Here is a 12896-nt window from a genome sequence, read left to right as displayed (position 1 = left end):
TGGAACCAACTCTGTGCCCCTAGATCTTTGGGTCTGGTTCCTCCTTGTCATTCAGAGCGTCTCCTCCTAGTAGCTGCTTTGGTTGACTAACTAATGTAAAGTGGCTCCTGCCCCAGAAGCTCTTTATCACTTCACTCTGCTGGAGTTTTTTTGGCCATGTCTATAGACATTTACTAAACATTTATCGGCCAGTAGGCAAAAAGAGTTCATCTAACAAGATGAAATCATAGCTCTCTGTCCTTTTAAGTAACATGACCACACTTCACAATCCACTTGAGACAGACTCAAGAATATCCCAGAAGCAGGATCTTATGACCTGTATAATTGAGATCAGAAACCCTACTATCTAATGGCTAGACACAGGACCACTTTAGGGTGAAGCCTCAGGTGCTGTCCCTGAGGTTATAAGCTACACACTTTTTTATGTTGGCCGTAGCACTTTGCATTGGAGATAATTCTGATCATATATATGTTCATTGTTTCTTGTCTCTTTCCTCCACTGAACTCTAAGTTCCATATAATAACAACAACAAAAACAACCACAACCGATATTTATTGAGGGTTTTGTGTGTGTCAGGTCCTATTTTAAAAGCCTCGCGTGTATTATCTTCTTTAAGTTTTCATTTTGTGAAAGTGTATTCCCAGTGTCAAGAAGAGTGGTTGGCACATTTGGAATTTAATAAAGACTTGTTGGACCTGGACTCTTCCAAGATTGCAACTAACATTAAAGCAAAGTCCTAGAAAAAGAAGATGTTATGAGAAAGTGGAAAAGTCAAAGGAACATCCTAAAGCATTCCTGAAAATACAGGTGACCCTTACTTTGTGCAATAAATTGCATAGCTTCTGGATTTTTCAGGATGTATTCTTATTTAAAAAGCATCAAGGATTTAGCTATTTTAAGAGAATTCTGTTATAGGTTCTTTCGTTAAGCGAAGACTCATTTTGTAATGAAAATAAGTCATCCTCCTCCTCCAAAATAGTAATCACTGACAAGAACAGCACAAATTAGCATTCTTCAAAGTGCTCTCTACATAAATAGCCATATGCTTACAAGTAGGCTTTTGCGTCATTGGAGAACTCACTGTATTGAGCACCCATTCAGCGGCAGATCCCTTAAACACTAAGAAGCAAATACTCCCATTTCACAGGTAAGAAAACTGAGCTTCAGGGAGGTGACATAGTTTGACCAGGAAAATTCCCTTTGACAATTTCTGTATCTGAACAATCTTCCCAGACATGTTGTCATTTTGCATACTGACCTGGGATAATTTAAATTTAGACTTAACCTGGCTTATTAGGGTGTTCCCTGAGCAGAGATGACTGTTTCATGCCAAGATTTATTAATTTATTTTTAAAATATTTATTGGAGGTCTCCTGTGTGCCTGGCATTGCTCTGGGAATGGAGAAGTATGACAGGGAACCAAACAGAAAAAAAAATCCCTGCTCTGGAGAACTTTTCTGGAACCTCGCTTCCAAAATGGTAGCCACTAGCCACATGTGGCTAATTGGATTTCAATTAAATTAATAAAAGTTTAAAAAATTAAAAATTTCAGTTCATCAACTTCACTAGCAAATTTCAAGTGCTTAAGTTTCAAGTCCTTCAGCTGCTACACGTGACTAGTGGCTAACACGTTGGATGGGAGAGATATGGAATGTTGCCATCATCACTGAAAGTTCTGTTAGACAGTGCCACTCTAGAAGGACAATAAATAAATATATGATGTGTCTGGTGGTAGTAAAGGCTGTGAAGATGTTTAATGCAGGGTCAGAGAACGAGGAGAGATGGACAGGGAGGTGCTTATTTATACTGGGTGGTAAGGTGAGATCTCTGCACGGTGACCTAAATTGAGATGAAGCAGTCCCCATGGATATCCGGGGGAAGAACATTCCAAATCAGGGAGACTTAGTACAAGAGCCAAGAGGGAGCATGGCTCTGTGTTTGAGGAATAGCAGGGAGACCTCTCTGGCTGGAATGGGGCAGATGAGCAGGAAATGACTGGGAATGAAATTAGAAAGAGGGGCTGCACCGGATCACCCAGGGCCTTGTAGGTCATGCTAAACCTTGGATCTCCATGAGAGCTGAGCACCAGTGATTTGGAGTTCTGTCTTTCCCTGTTCTGTCCTCTTTTCCTTTCTTTCTGTCTCTGTCTCTCTCTCTCCCCACACTCCTGTGCCTTATAACGACTCTTGTCTTTGCAAGAAGATGTCTCCTACTTGTATTAATAATACCCTTGAGGAAACCAGAGCACACAACCACGTTTACCCCAGACAGCATCAAGTTTTCTTCTCAGCCCAGAGTTCTGACTCTGTGACTGCAGGATCTGGCAGGTCTGCTGCTTGTTGGGTGGGCATGACAACTGGAAGAGTTAGGCATCATTGACTTTTCACCTTCTGGTAGAGAAATACTGTGGATAATGAATACTAATCATTACTGCGAGTAATCAATACTAGTCCTAGAGTTGACTACCCTCAAGACAAAGGTGAGAAACATTTTTCTTATTAATTCATTTAGCATATTTATTGAGCACATACTGTGCACCCAATGGTTTGCCCATAAACGAGAGGATTCCCAGGACACTGGGCTTTCCATGCTAAAATCAGGAAAGCCCCAGGCAAACTGCGATGAGCTGACTTGTGGTGGACATTGTGACTACAAGGTAAGATATGATGCCTGTCTTCAAGACGTCACAGCCTGGGAGAGAAGAAAGACAATATAGAGTTTTAAGTTCTTTGATAGAGGAAAACGGTTGCACACTTTCAAGATCTCGGTACAGTAAGGGCAGTGAGGGAAGGCTTCCTGGAAGAGGAGGAGATCTGCTTTGATTCTTGAAGATGACTGAAGATGCCTACCTTGTGGCCCCAACTCCAGTGCCTTGCCTGGGCTCTCTGCAGAGATTTCATTCACAGGTAGGCCAACAGGCACCCACATGTCCTACTCTTTCTCCTTGTGCCCTCTCCATCAGAGAAGCAGATTGCCACCTGACCCTAGAGATTCTACTGGCTCCCAAATGCCTTTTGTCCGATTGCTTTGTTTGATAAGAAGGCACTAGAAGGGGAGAGAGTGAGTACCTACCTGTCCATGGGGGTATCAATATTTGGGCGAAAGGAGGTTGTTGATCACACCTGTAATTCTTTCCTGACGTAGAGAACAAGAGGGCATCTACCAGAATGTATATTCATCTAAATTCATGGGACCGAGGAGCCAGGCAGAATGCTTTTCAAAGGCATGCTGCAACTTGCTCGGTGAGTGTGCATTTCTCAATTCTTTCTTAGAAACAGACATTAAAACCTGCAGCACCGTCATTTAGAATTTCAAAGGTTTCTTCTTCAGGGGGTGGGACACAAAAGACACCACCATTATTCACATAATGCTGGGTTGGTGGGAACAGCAGCACGCCATTACCGGAGCCTGAGCAGCAAATCTTTATGGAGAAAGGCAAGAGCTTTTCCGCCAGGATAAAGAAGATGCCTCATTACAGTTGCTTAAAAAAAGATTATTATCGTTATTGCTTTTTAAAATTCACTCCTGCATTCTACCTAGGTTGGGAGAGTTTGAGAGGGGAAAGACAATTTTTAAAAGTAGTTCATAGATCACGAAAGAATCACAAAACACTCAACATTCACTACACATCTCTCTCTCTCTCTCTTTCTCTCTCTCTCTCTCTCTCGTTCTCTCTCTCAGAGTTGAGGATGTCAATCTGAATTTAGAATAAATGCAAGCCCCAAATCAAGAACTCCTTCTATTCTTAAGGCTGACGTCTTTCAGTACTGTTCTGCGTGGCTAAAAATGGTGCCAAAATCCTAGCCAGTGGTGCGAAGGACCAAATAAGATGGAGGTTCTCATACCTAAAGCTCCTGGTCCTTCAACATTATCTTGCATGGCTTCGCCTGTCTTCTGCCTCTCCTTTGTTTTGGAATTACACGAGGCGAACGCCACAATCTAAGTTGGAAAACCAGGAGCCCAGGCTGCAGAACAGCCAGCAGACAACATTGTCTCTGAACTGCTATTGTTTCTATTTTAGGAGCACATTGAGTGATTAGCTTGGGTAACAGTAACATTGCATTACCTTGCACAGGCTGGAAATGTCTTTCAATAAGGAGGCAACACGGAGGCCATGTGATACAATCCCGTAGACAGAGCCAAGTGGAATACATCAAAGAGAGCCTTGATGCAGATGTTTCATGCAGAAGAAAATTAGGTCAGAGACCACTTCAATTTCAGCTTCTGCCAGCCTCGTTTGAGAGCTTCCAGTGAATTCGTAATGAATAGCTTCTAGGGCACTTTTCTCTCATTCAGTCACAGGCTGCCACAGCCAGATGAGCGTTCCATGTGGAATCTTCTCTCATTATTTAAAACTGCTACTTTGTGTTCTGAAATTCCAGAACCCTTCCAATGCACCACCGCTATGGCCTGAAACAAAAAGACTCGGAAAATATGGAGAGACATTAATCTATATCATATTCTTGCTCGCTCTCTCTCTCCCTATCCATCATATACATACATGTTTTTTAATACATCTCCAACACCTTTTTCATCTGTCTATGCAGGTACGTAAACCGTTGCTGAGGAATATAGGAGATGTCAGGCTTTTTTTAAATCCTACTCAACTTTGAAGAAGCTGAGTGGCCTATAGATGACCAAAATGCTTTGTTGGCTTCTTGCACAGAGCGTGCATTTGTGAGTGAGTGTGGCGTGCATGTATAAAAAAAGCTTTTCTCTGAAAAGAGCCGAGAAGGGCAGTGTGACCTCCATGAAAGTGAATGATGCATCTTTTCTCTGCCCACTCCCAGCCCCATCTCACTTGTTATTTATTACAGTGGAGGGTTAGAATCTGGAGCACCCTCATCTCTCCCTTTTTCCTATGCTCTTACTGCCTACCCTTTGGGGGTTTCACATTGACAAATCCTTGCTGATGGGAGTCGGGGGTGTGTGGAGGGATCGCTTCAATTCATGCCAGGAGAAGAATCATTAGATTCTAAATGCATCTGGAAGAAAGGGGCAGAGAGACAGGCACGTAGGATCACAGAGGCTCCTCAAAGCTGGTGACGCTCCCATTTCCCATGGGAAAGGAAATGAAATGGCTGCCCCAGCTCCAGCTCACCGTGACACAATTGCTTTGTCTTTGCTAGCTCCAAAGCACCAGGGCACTCATTAACTGTTTTTCTCCATTCTAGGGTTTGCGAAGCGGTGGCGGAAAGCCTCAGAAGAACACTCAAAGGTCTGCTTCTGCCCCAGTCCAGGATGGGAGGCCATCAGGAAGATGCTGCCCTCCTTGTCCTGCCATTTAAAATGCTTTCTCTGGCTAAAAAAGATCCGAGTCTTCCTGCCCTTTTTCCCCAACTTGGTCTCTTCCCTGCCAGCACTCTCTTGTGATCTTCTTCTTTCGATGTCACACACACACACATACACACTCATACTCACACAATTAAAATTTCCAAGGAGGCAGAAGTGCAGGGGAGGCAGTGACAGTGGAGCAGAAAGATGACCTGATGATAGAGAGACCTAGTTTAAGCTCCACCTCTGTGTGCGCTTGGACAAGCAGCTCTCTTCTCTCGGCTCCATGCCCTCACCTGGGAAAATGTGGGTGTTGAGCCCAGAATCCCTCGCAGCTTTGACACTGACTCAGCAAGTCATCTTTCTCACGTGTTATAGATAATTGACACCATCTGGAAATTTCTGACTGTGGGTTGTAGGCACAGACCTACCTACTAAGATGCTGACAAAATTCTTTGCCCATAGGATTAGCATCATGGTGTAATGGCTTGTTCATGTAGCAATAGGACAGTGTGATTTCTTCCGGAGACCCTACAATGGGGCAGTGCAACACACGTGCTGTAGTATTAGCTTTGGAGTCAGAGAGACCTGAGTTTGAATTTAGGCTCTGTTACTTCCTGGCTGTGTGACCTCAGGTAAGTCACTTAAGCTCTCTGATCCTGAGTTTCTCCCACAGTAAAATTGGAACAATAAACATTATGAAAGGTTGTTACAAGATTAAATGAAATAGATGTGTCTGATGGGTAACATATATATGGCATATATATATGTATATATGTACATACCATACATATGTACTGTGGTAAATACTCAGAAAATATTAGTGTGATTTCTATCGTTGCTATTAAAATTAACAATGGAGATATATATTGATATATATTATATAGATACATATTTATATATATTTCTGCATGTATCTGTGCAGAAATGGCACATATGACAGGGTAGTCAAAAAAATTAACACTCCATTTGAATTGACTTTTCTTGCTCCATGTGGAGAATCTTTTAAAACACATGTACATATGAAATTCAATTTCTAAGGCAGTAGCAACCAATACTCATTTAAAATGCTTAGTAGAGATTTTTGGCACATAAGTGCTCAATAAGTGTTAGTTACATTTGCTTTTATTTACAACAATATCTTTCCATATAGTGAATTCCTCTCTAAAGAGGCTTCTTTTTTAGAGGCAACAGGGGACAGAGGAAATCTATATTAGTAGGAGTCAAAAGCCATCAATTTGATGCTGAGTTTTTAATCACAAAATCATGGCACTTCAGAGCTTGGCAGGTGAGAAACTGAGACACAAAGAGGTTCCATGACTTGATCAAGGTCATGGAGGAAGCCCAGTTCTCATCGAGTCCTCCCCTATGTCCTTAGCTATCATAAGGCTCAGCTGAGGCCATGAACTTGAAAATGCTTGGCAAAGACCAGGTGCTTTCCACATGCCCGCGTCCCTTCCCCCAGCACCTGCCAGCTCTCCTACAGCAGCTGTGGCAGAGGGCCATCACCACTGCGGTGACTGCAGGGCTGTCTGCCACCAATGGCACCACTGTCCAAGCAGAGCATTGCCTGCCCAGAACTGGACTTGGTTCCTGTCAAGTTATGGAGCATGGAGCACAACACAGCCCGGGGAAGAAGCTCCATGGCCCGTTACGCTGAGCAGCCTGGGCCAGCACCAAGATGGAGAGTCAAACATCAGTCTGCCAGGCTCTGGCTCTGTGTGCTGGTATGTGACTGTGGGCATTTACAGAAGCTAGAGAGGCCAAACAAGGGAAGAGAAACATCCAATTGCTCGTTTCTACATTTATTCATTCACTCACTTGCTTACTCATTTACTTATTCATTCATTTAATTATTCTTTATTGAACACTGTGTTTGGAGAAACAGGGCTTCTAAGATTTCATTATTTACTAAGAGACCACACGGATGGGCATACAAACCAATTACAATACAATATGGCAAGTGCTATAATAGCAGAATACTGTGGCAGCACAGGAGAACGAGGCCTTTAATTTTCCTGGTTTACAAGTATTAGATGGAGTTGAGATTGTGTAATAATTGGGGTTTGATCAGAGAAATAAAACAACTGATAAATAAATGTCTGCATATATATATATATACACACACAGACACACACACAAATACATATGTGTATGTATACATAAATACACACATATGTGACATATGTATGCATATATAATTAGGGATTTGACCTTACATGATTGTGGGAGCTGGTTTAACAGTCTAAATATGGCTATTGTCTTTGCCAGGGTTTGGCAAGCTTTTTCTGTAAAGGGCCAGATAGCAAATATTTTAGGCTTTGAAAGATATATGGTCTCTGTAGCAACCACTCAACTCTGCCGATTTAGCACAGAAGCAGCCCCAAACAAGCTATAAATAAATGGATGTGGCTGTGTTCCAATAAAACTTTATTTACAAAAACAGGAGAAGGGCAGGAATTGTCCTGTGGGCCATAGTTTGCTGAGTCTTGGTCTTTGCGATGGTTGTGAAGCCCAGAGTCAAAAGGACGGACATTAGGTAAGGAAGATGGATGTGAAGTAGAGGAGGGCAGGGACCAACTGGAGCCTATCAGATGGCCTGTAACCTGTGTCAGTCTCTCATTGCCTTCAAGGCTTCAGCTTCAATGATGTATGAGTCCTGCAGGAGAAGCGGTGCCTTTCATCATGGAGTTAAACCTATATGTGACCCAGGAATTGGAAAAACTGAAAGAGGATCCAGTGGGAACTGGAGTTGCTGCTGGCTTGGCTGCTGCCCCATGGCAACAAGGAAGGTCAACAGGTGAGCAACCATGGGCATGATCTGCAGTAATGTCTGGTGCTGCTGCATTGACCTTCTGAGTGTAAGATGAATATGGATTCCGCTTCAGTTCAACCATCCAAAACTCATGCAAAAGGTCTCTTATGACCCACACTAACTTGGAAGAATGTAGGGAGGGAAATTCTGAGAAATATCATTCCCGTCTAGCTAAGTGATTCAATCGAGTCCACATGGATGAGAAAGTTTCAGAGAGGAGGTTACATGGGAACTGGACCTCAAGCGTGGATGAGAATTTTCCAGTTGGAGGACATCCATAGAATCCTTCCACAGTGTGCTTTGTGATCTGTTTTCAAGGGACTCCCATACAGAGTTCAAAAGGAAAAAAAACCAACCTGTTCTTTTCCCTGCCAAACATTTGAAGAATTTATTTTCCTAATTTTTCACTAATTAACTATTTCCGTCAGAATCCAGATGTGAGCGATGGGTGAGTGCTACCAAAGACTCAGCTCAAGTCTCCCCACGTGGGCTGAGGATGTCTTCTTGTCCATCCCCAGCAGGCAAACTCACTCCTGGGACAAGGTGGCTGGTCTGTCCGCGCAGCTCCGGGCATTCAATGAGCATATTCACATTTAGCAATGTTTTAGCAGATAATTCCCATTAAATTTTATTCTGAGTCACAGCACCGAATGTTTCCCCCTTTTTTAGTAACTTGCTCTTTCTTCCTGTGTTTTGTCTTCATTAATGCTGTCAGATTTTACTAGATGTTCTGGCACCCAAAGTTATATTTAATGCCTTATTCTTTCCAGTTCCTTCCAGTTCCATAATACCTCTTGCAACCACCCAATCATCCATTCTCTACCCACATGTCCATCCTTTCACTCATCTTTGCATTTATTTGTCCATCGTCCATCCATCCATCCACCCATCCATCCGTTCCTCTCCATTTTTTTTGACTACTACCCAATTTCAGTCCTTTATCATCTCATGCTTAAATGATTACAAGATCCAGCACATTGATATGCCTGGAAGGCCTAGTGAATGAATAGAATGTAGTGTAACATAAGCTTAGATTTGAATTTTGTGTCTGTCCTTTACTAACTGTACAATCTTAAGCACATAGTTGAAACTCTCTAATTCTGTGAAAGAACTAATAATGTCCATATCTCAGGACTGTTGTGAGCACTGATTGAAATAAGGTGTATAGTGTAGGTAGTACAATTTCTGGCACATAAGAAGCACTCAATAAATGTTATTTAGGGCCAGCCTGGTGGCGCAGCAGTTAAGTTCACACGTTCTGCTTCGGTGGCCCAGGGTTTGCCGGTTCAGATCCCAGGTGCAGATCTATGCACCACATGTCAAGCCATGCTGTGGCAGGCGTCCCACATATAAAGTATAGGAAGACGGGCACAGATGTTAGCTCAGGGCCAGTCTTCCTCAGCAAAAAGAGGAGGATTGGCAGCAGATGTTAGCTCAGGGCTAATCTTCCTCAAAAAAAAAAAAAGTGTCATCTACCGCCTCCCCCCTTTTCTCCTACCTTATCTACTTTATACCTTTTTTCAGATATCTTCTTCATAAATACATGCAATTTTTACCTAACATCCTGGTCTTTGCTGAAGCCATCCTTCTTCCTGAAATTGCATCCTCCCCAGTTTCTAACTTACTGTTGAGACTCATCATTACTTCTGCCTCTGTGTCTTTGATTGTGGAAACTCTTTTCCCTGAATTACCCATATTCTTATTCTCGTCATAAGATATTTATGACTTCTTGAATCTATCCATACCTCAAATAAAATGTGACCTCTGCACAGAATCCTTCCTGAATCCCTCAAATGTAAACTTTTACTCTCTTTGCGTATTGTAAGACTTCATTTGCAGGGAAGGGAAAAGGGAACTGCATTTTTGAGTACACTTTGTTAAGTGTTGATACCCGTGCCATGTACCTGTCACAACAAACTTCTGAAGTAATTATTATTATCTTTATTTTTTAGCAGAATTTTTCCAAGGTCACTCAGCTAGTAAGGATCAGAGCAAGAATTTGAACCCAGGTCCATATGATTCCAAACGTCCTTTTCATTTCACGCTACTTTGCCTTCCATCTTCTGTTCTATAATAATACTAATTACCTTCTGACATTTATGAAAGATTAAAAAAATTACAAACTATGATTGGCTCCATTAATGAATTATATTAAAGAATAGGGATGGCATTTTATTTATTCTTACCTCATCCTAATTGTCCTGGTGTAACAATTTAAACATACCAGTAAGGACGTGATAAATCTTCAATTAAAGGGCATTCAATGCACACACACAACTCTCGCTAGGGTCTTATTCTTGAGAGATTTTGCCCCAATTTCAAACGTAGTAAGTGGCCGTAAATAACTTCATATTCTCACATTCTCATTGGAATGGTCAATTTCCGCTTTCTCTCTTTTTAGTAAGGAAGTCTGCAACAAAGAGGGAATTATTATTACTATTATTTGGTTAAGTTCTTATCTCAATAAAAGACTCTTCATGCATTTAAGAGCCCCGGGCTATTTTGTGACAATCCTTGGGCCGATTCTTGCAGCCAGCAGGCAGTCAGACCACTTGTTTATCTCTCCATGGCATTAGTAACTCCATGATAGTTACATTTGTTTTATTTATAGGTTGGAAGAGCCTTCACCCATGAGGAGTACTGAATAAATAGACTTTGCCATCATCCTCCAAGAGATTGGGAAGGAACCGCTCATGAGGAAAGCCTGGAGGGTCCAAATTGTCAGACTGAAGTATGGCCCTTTGTTCAGAATCAGAAGAGTTAACCACTCAAATCATAAAATACCAGATGAAGCTCACTTCACCAAACGAGTAGCAAAATGCGAAGAAGAAAGACGTGTGACACTGAAAACGCCCAAGATGTAATCTCTCCAGGTTAAAACAAGCAGGTTCATTTGAGATACTAGAGGTCATACTTTTGCCTAAAAGACCCAGGAAACGTGCTTCGTGGTAGCACCAAAAAGAGTTACAGCATTTTGTTTTTTTTTTAAATTTAATAAAATAGAATGAGATTGATTGGCTGACGCAGAATAATCTGCCACCTGGGAAGTGTTTATGTCTAGTTATTTACACCTGAGTGTAAGAAGCGCAGCTCCAAGTTATTAAATTAGGGGAGTGCAAAGATCAACCCAATATCATTAAATAATCATGTTATGAATTCAATAAACACGAATTCAATAATCATATCTCAAGTCTGTTATCTCTTTGGAGAGAAATGAGATGTGTTCTTTGATAAACCCCCCAAATCTGCACTGTCCTCAGAAAAGGAGCGTGCTGCTGATTCACCATGAGCTTTGAGATCTTTTCCAAGAGACAGAATGGGTTTTTGTTGTTCAGTCCTCATGAACTTGCCTGGTGGCTTTTCTGATTAATGGCATGTATTTCCCCAGAGAGGTGCCTGAGGCTGAAGGCAGAGATATGACATTGAGACAGAGCTAACCTAACTGGCTCTCTCGTGGGGATTGATTGCATGCCTGACCTTTCACTACAGTGTTGTAAGCATTAGCGTTAACTGGGTGTGCCTCCCTTAGGAATGAATAAGTCTCAGCCCTTCCATAAAAGGGAAGATGGGTTTCTCAGATATCGGGTTTCAAATGCTGTACCTTTAAGACAAGTTGAGGTTTACTTTCAAAGCTGGGTATGGGCCCTTCTAAAGCGAAGCCCTGCCTGATCATGAACTATTCATGTAAGTTATCATGTTTCTAGAACTACCTACTTTCTAGTTCTCTTACCTTGTCTCATCACCACCTATCTTATCTCCTTGACAACTCTGATCTCAGATCGACCTTCAATTTATTTTTATTACCTTCACTCTCTCATCCTGGACAAGATGTCTAGTCTCATTGATTCAATACCTGACTTTGACTTATCCTGACTCCACTTTCCCCGCATGCACTAGAGGTGGCTGTCGGCGTCAGACACACTGGTCAGTGTCTGTTCTTAAGTCCATGCCCTGTCCCTTTTTTGGCTTTGCTCTTTCTCTGAAAACTGATAACTCCAAGAGGTCCCACTCCATGACACAAAGCCAATGGCAGGACAGGGGACTAAAAAGGCTTCTACAAATGACATCTGAAGTGCTGTAGCCTGAAGGAATGTGGTTCACTATCCTTGGCACCTAAGCCGTGAGAGGGGTACCTCAGTTTCATGCATCCCAGAGAATTCTTAACTAAAGAGATGGTTGTACCCATTTCAGCCTGTAGCTCAAGTGCATCTATGTCTTGAAAAAAGCCAACAATGTCGTTGTGTGTCACCCAATGTGACGCAACAGGATATCAAGTGTTTTGGAGTCAGGCAGACCTGGGTTTGAATCCTGATTCTATTCCTTGCTAACTGTGTCATCTTAATCAAGCTTTTTAACTTCTCCAAGCCTCAATTTCTTCATCTATAAAATGGGGATAACTGTAAATACTTTATACTGTCTTCGTGAGGAGTAAAAGAGATAACGAATACAAAATACAGAACGTTGCATACAATAGTCAATAAATAGGGTTTATTATTATTATATTGATTATCATTATTATTATTTCTATGACAAGGTCCTAATGCCTAAATTCTGGCAAGAATGGAAAAAATTTCAAATATTCAGGCAGCTCCTTTCTTGAGAGATGGGCCACAGGTTTCTTCACGCACTAGGCTGGTTGATCAGTGCTCTAAGTCACCACTTGGCTTCCTGCCTGAACTTTTAATCTTGTCCCCATCTCAATTTAAAGAGGGTGAGAAAGCAGAGACATCAATCGTTTCCTTGTCAAGGACAACAGCCCCTTCCTTCTTCCTTAGTTCTCTCCTGGGGCCCCATCCACCCGGTGCC

At 42.0% G+C, this 12896-nt stretch overlaps 1 long non-coding RNA gene across 5 annotated transcripts; it reads left to right on the top strand.

The window, feature by feature from the left end:
* The first annotated feature begins 4381 nt into the window (after nucleotides 1-4381).
* On the top strand, nucleotides 4382-11274 carry LOC138920742 (uncharacterized). 5 transcript variants are annotated; one of them, XR_011432459.1, is made up of 5 exons: nucleotides 4382-4548; nucleotides 5176-5910; nucleotides 7722-7814; nucleotides 7909-8075; nucleotides 10702-11274. It is a non-coding gene; the product is annotated as an uncharacterized lncRNA (long non-coding RNA). The 5 variants fall into 5 exon arrangements; XR_011432458.1 differs by having other exon boundaries at nucleotides 5176-7002; XR_011432462.1 differs by having other exon boundaries at nucleotides 7891-8075; nucleotides 10702-11273.
* Nucleotides 11275-12896: the final 1622 nt, after the last annotated feature.

The sequence above is a fragment of the Equus caballus genome, chromosome 25 (assembly GCF_041296265.1).
Source record: "Equus caballus isolate H_3958 breed thoroughbred chromosome 25, TB-T2T, whole genome shotgun sequence".
NCBI classification, from domain to species: domain Eukaryota; kingdom Metazoa; phylum Chordata; class Mammalia; order Perissodactyla; family Equidae; genus Equus; species Equus caballus.
Note: the sequence above shows the minus strand (reverse complement) of the source record. Positions and strands in the feature narration are given on the sequence as shown.